General features: G+C 45.5%; 1 pseudogene; it reads right to left on the minus strand.

Annotated features, from left to right (window-relative positions):
• Nucleotides 1-1,510: 1,510 nt before the first annotated feature.
• Nucleotides 1,511-2,897, minus strand: LOC148022707 (small ribosomal subunit protein uS3y-like; annotated as a pseudogene).
• Between the last annotated feature and the right edge of the window lie 3,079 nt (nucleotides 2,898-5,976).

The following is a 5,976-nucleotide window of genomic DNA, read 5'->3' on the forward strand; positions in this document are numbered from 1 at the left end:
AAGGCCAAGGCAAAGAGAAACGGAAGACAAAGACGCACAAGGAGAAGAGTCCTAAACAAGGGAGAAAGGCTCACAAGGAAAAGTGCGAGTCAAAACTTTAGGGCAGTTAGTCTCACAAGGAGGACCATGTTCCTTGGGCTAAGCCAAGGAGGGTGAGAGGGTGGAGATGAGGGTGCCATGCGCTCTACGAGCAAGTACATCTTAGCCCTCATCTTGCTATGACGCTGATCTTGGCAGTTTTCCATCTCCCCATGGCATTGTTCCAGCTCTTGATGCTGCTCAGCATGATGGGTCTCATATTGGCATAGTGTGTCTTTAAGCATAGCAAAATAGTCCGTCTCAGGAGCACCTTCTTCAAGCATGTCTTCACGATCCTCTTGGGTGGAGCTAGGAGCATTCATAGGTGCACGGGGATCTTTGATCTCGTGCTATAAGTCTCACTTCATAGCTCTTGATTTGGCTCTGCAAGTAAGGCATCATAGTAATTAGACCGGTCTTCAAAATCCCTGTGCGTGGCAGCCATGGCAAGTCCTCTTGCTACCACCATTTCTGAACAATGATGCCATGTCTAGGCATCCACCGGCCAAAATTTTTGGCACCTAACTTTTGCATACTAGGCCCTTCCATCTTTCTAAAATCATTGCAATGATCTGTGTTAACACTGAGGCCCTGTACTCTTCTAAATACATCATTAAGTTTAAGACCAAGAATCCCAATCCCTTCCATTCTCCTCAGAGTATCATCTTTGGATTGTGGCATACCCAGTCCATCTCTTCTCCTAAGAGTCTTGTCACTAGTAGGTCATAGTATTCCATGACCATCTATCCTCCTAAGAGCATTGACATTTTCAGGGTGAAGCACATCATGGCCTTCTCTTCTCTGCAAATTGTTGTCATCCTCAGGGTGAAGCATAGCAGCACCATCAATCATCATTAAAGTGAGATCCCCTTCAAGGTGTAGTATACCAGGGCCTTGGGGGCTTAGAATGCTAGCACCATCAGGGTGCAATAAACCAGGGCCTTCCATTATCTGTAAAACATGATTTCCCTGCGGGCATAACAAAACTGGACCATCCATCCTTCTAGGCATGTTCTATCTATCAATATGCAACAATCAAGGTCTATCAATACACCTCTCAACCTTGATAGGCCTGGGGATGCCCATGGGCCTATCTTCACCTGGCAGCCACACTCCTCTCTATCATACATCCTTAGTTCCATGATTTCTCTGAGAAAAATGGAAGGGGGCACTGTTTAACAGTCGAGCTAAGCCAAAAGGCAACAATGCAGACAAAGATGACAAGAAGAAAGAGAAGGCCTCTTTTCAAAAGTAACTCTAACTGGATCTTTGGCTCTTCACTCTTGCAGCTCTCTACTTCTTTCTCTAGTTCTTTAGCATGGCTTCCCTATGCTTCTTTCTCGAATGGCAGAGGAGCCGAAGGGCAGATCTTTGCCTCATCTTCTTCTCTCTGACATTGCACTCCCTCTGCTGTTCTCTCCTCTGCTTTGATTCATTCTTCAAAAACTTCTTCTTCTTCTTTTGGAGTGTGAATAGTTACATTGTCAGGAAAAGGAATAGCAGGCCCTTGTTTGCCCTTCAGATCCCAATCCAACATAATCTTAACCTTGATACCCAACACTCTCTCTCTAAGTAAAACATGGCCAACAACAGAATCAATGTAGAGATTAACTAGGTGACTAGATGTAATCATGTACCCATCCTTAAACTTCTTTGACCTAGCTCTCTCAGCTCTAAGTTTTCCACTGACAATGACATCGCAGCCCTTAGCACGGCTTACCATAATGAATCTCAAAACTCCATAGTAGGCCCTTTGAATGGCAAGACGATGCAAAAGCTTGTATTGCAACGACTCAGCTTGGGCAATCGCACAAAGCCCACGGTTGTGGACCTTCTCAGCATAAAGCTCCATAGTTCCTTCAGGGAAATTGAACCTCTTTTGAACTACAGAATAGCAGAATCAATGCAGAGATTAACTGGGTGACCAGATGAAATCATGTACCCATCCTTAAACTTCATGGACTTAGCTCTCTGAGCTCTGAGTTTTCCACTGACAATGACATCGCAGCCCTTAGCACCACTTTCCATAATGAATCTCAAAACTCCATAGCAAGCCCTTCGAATGGCAAGACCACCGAAAAGCTTGTACCACAACAACTCAACTTGGGCAATCGCACAAAGCCCATGGTTGTTGACCTTCTAAGCATAAAGCTCTATAATTCCTTCAAGGAAATTGAACCTCTTCTAAACTATAGAATAGAAGAATCAATGTAGAGATTAACTGAGTGACCTGATGCAATCATGTACCCATCCTTAAACTTGATGGACTTAGCTCTCTGAGCTCTGGGTTTGCCAATGACAATGACATTGCAACCCTTAGCACCACTTGCCATAATGAATCTCAATACTCCATAGCAAGCCCTTCGAATGGAAAGACCACCCAAAAGCTTGTACCGCAACGACTCAACTTGGGCAATCACACAAAGCCCAGTGTTGTTGACCTTCTCAACATAAAGCTCCACTGTTCCTTCAAGGAACTTGAACCTCTTTTGAACTACAGAAGTCATTTGTCTGATTCTCTATCCTTTCTCACCGAGAACATTCTGAGTCTTGGTGGCACGGATGATGATCCCTGTGTGCATGGAAGTGACAAAGACCTCGAGGCCTAAGTATCCATCTTCTTGGGACCTTCACACCCTCAACTAGTGCATACGGCAAGCCACGGTCAATAATGGAAGGCATGCATCACTTGCGGAGCGATTCCCCTCTAACGAGACGAGTCGTGCATTCTTCTCTGCATTTTCTTAGGACAATGGAACTTGCTCCTGATGTTGATCCCAAAGCAATATTGGTTGCTACCCAGTGTCTTGTAGATGCATTTTGACTTGAAATCTATGAGTTGGATGATTCAATACCAAACTTGGCTCTCCTATTCCAAGCACATGGATTTGATCCTTCAAGCCAGAATCAGACTTCCAAAATGCTGAAGAGTGCACTATTGTCAAGAACAACACATCTGAGTTAGGTGACCTAGATACAAGGCTTCAAGAAAGAGAGCCTTATCACATTCCACATCTCATTTTCTAGCAACCCACAGACCAAGCAAAAACACCAAATAGCACAGGAAGTGCATATGCACGGTCGCACGAGCATTTGCGATCATGTGGATGAATCACCCAAAGAAACTAAAAATGCAGCCTGAGAGAATGATGATGAGCCATCGCCACCAATTCATAGATGTTGGTGGGATGGTGCTGGTGGGGCAGAAGTTTGCAGGAAATTACAGAGGCAGCCTTGGGGCTTCAGCAAGATATGGGGTGGTAGTCAGGTGCTCCATATGCTCAAGATGAAGTGAAGAAAGCCATGGCAGCACCCATTTGCAAGGGAGGAGCATGGTCTAAGAGATATGAAATGATCTTGGCTTGGTACTCCATGGAAGCTCCAAGAGGGAGCTTACAAGGAAGAAAGAGAAGACCTCTTTTCAAACTCCCAAGAAAGCTGCCATCTCTATAGTACTCCCTGACTCCTGTTCTCTTCAATGTTGTACTTGTCTTGGTGTACCTGAGAAAATTAGGGTTTCCTGAGACTGAAGAGAGAACTAAATCTAAAAGTAGGAGAGAGAAATGAAGGATCTAAAAACTAAGCTCTAATACCAACTATAGTGAAGGAGACCTAGGAGAGAGAAGGAGAGAAGGAAGAGACTACAAAGAGGAGAGAGAAAGGGGAAGAAGATGAGAGAAGTAGAGAGAGAAAAACTTGCAAAAGAGAGAGAAAGGTAGGAAAAGAGAGAGAAAGATGAGGGAAGACATGGAAGCTCGAAGGAAGGAGAAAAGAGACTTGATTCATTACAAGATATAGACCTTATAGCGACGTTTAAAGCGACGAAAATACAAACAACAAAATTTGCCCCCGTCGTCGCAAAAAGCGTCGTTATTGACGATGCCATGGAATCGTCGCTATTTGCGTCGCAATATGCGTCGCATATTGCGACGCAAATAGCGACGGTTACAGAGATTTGCGACGCTGATAACGATGACAATAGCGACGCCTGCAGTAAATTTGCGACGCAAATAGCGACGGTAACAGAGAAAAAAAAAATTTTGTGGCAACTGCCCTGCCACATATAGCACTGTGTGCTGTATGAGAGCCATACAAAATAGTTTCTGCACTGCTGCATACAAAGCGTTTGCAAACAAAAAGAATCTATATTGAAATCATAAAACTGATAGATGAAATAAATACATGATATCGCATAAAATGCGATTGGTACAATCATAAAACAATATCACTAATACATAGAAAATGTCTACATAGATCGGGCGACTAAAAACTAAAGGTATGTGAGCGCTAAGGATCCGAGGGCGAGCTACAAATCGTCGTCCCCCGAAAGCTCGTCCCTCTGCAAAGGAGCATCAAACGGATTCTGCAGAAAAAGAAACAACATATCAATCCACCATACAATAATGCATTCAAATATCTCATGGTAACTACGGACATGAAAGATGAGAGACTTACTGGGCCGCCGCGTCTGTACAATTGGTCGATCAATGATCTGAGACCGTGCCTCTCTGCATATTGAGTCTCAAGGCCTTGCGGATCACGATTTGTAATGGAGTGCTGCAAAGAAAACAAAATGCTAACTGTTAGAAACATGATTGTCAGTACAAATAATATCTCAAAAAAACAAATAAGCAAAACAAAAGAGAAACTTACAAAGTCCTCCAAATATGTCATGTGGCCGCCACTCCCAAGATGATGTACCGATCCGGCCTCGATTCGTGCCCTCGCCGCCTCCCGCTGCTGACTCCAACGTCCTGGCGAATTTGTAGCCTCCTCCCTCAGTCGGCGCCAGTCCTCTGCATCTAACCACTCGGGCTTTGGAGCCCCACTCTTGATTGCCTTGCGTGCGTCGGATCGTCTATGTGACATGTATGCACGCATGCAATCCATCATCCAGCCCGTAGAGAATCTATCCACTGCGGCTGGCACCGGGAACTCCTCGTGCAAGGATGCTACTATGTACTCCTTGCTCCCCTCCGGTATGTTCCTCCAATGATCCAGGACGTTGTGCCGAAAAACTTGTTGGCACAACTCCCTCATGCGAGCCATCACCCTCCTCCCCTCATCATTCATGATGATAGCTCCTGACCTGCCATCCACTAGGTATCCATAATCCCTAGGAGTGTGCCTCCTATGGGCCCTCTCCCATCTCCGTCCACGCTCCTGGGCATATCCAGGAGACCCCTGAACATCCGGTGTACCGACGGGGGTACCCTCTCCCGGAGTGCCACTGAAAGGGGTGCCACCAAAAGGAGTGCCACCAGAGGGGGTGCCACCAAAAGGAGTGCCACCAAAAGGCGTGACATCTGCCGACGGCTGCGCAAAAGCCGGAGTAACTGGAGTGGACATCCCCACAGATGTGACAAATCCTGGAGGTGACCGAGCTCCAGCTAAACGACGAGACGGAGACACCGCGTCCGTGTCTCCACAGCAGCACCCCCCTGATCCTCCTGCAGTCGCAGTCCCTCCCTCTGGCCCAAGTCGCGAGCGTCGAGATCGTCTGCTCGAAGCTGAAGCATCTGATCGCACTGAAGCTGATCTAGCAGAGCGCCCTGACGAAGAACGAGACAGCTCCTGATCTGCTATCTCTCTGAATCTCGCGAGCTGATCTGGAGACATACGTGCCATCATCTCCTGAAACTCCTCATCGCTCATCCCTCGACTCATCCTGAAAATATCGATACCTGCAGAGATAAAAAATAATGTTAGAATAATCAATTGAAACTATACAAAGCGCATTAATATAAATCATTTTTGAAAAATCCATCTTAAAATTCATATCTTATCTACCTTTATGGAAGATCTAAACAACGAATTGAGTAATACAATTCTCCAAGAATGAAGTATTCTATGGTCCCATGTTAATCTCCTGACATAACTCTGCATACACTGGAAGGT

Source organism: Lygodium microphyllum, chromosome 16 (assembly GCF_053477565.2).
Source record: "Lygodium microphyllum isolate KBCC chromosome 16, Lygodium_microphyllum_v1.1.10, whole genome shotgun sequence".
NCBI lineage: Eukaryota > Viridiplantae > Streptophyta > Polypodiopsida > Schizaeales > Lygodiaceae > Lygodium > Lygodium microphyllum.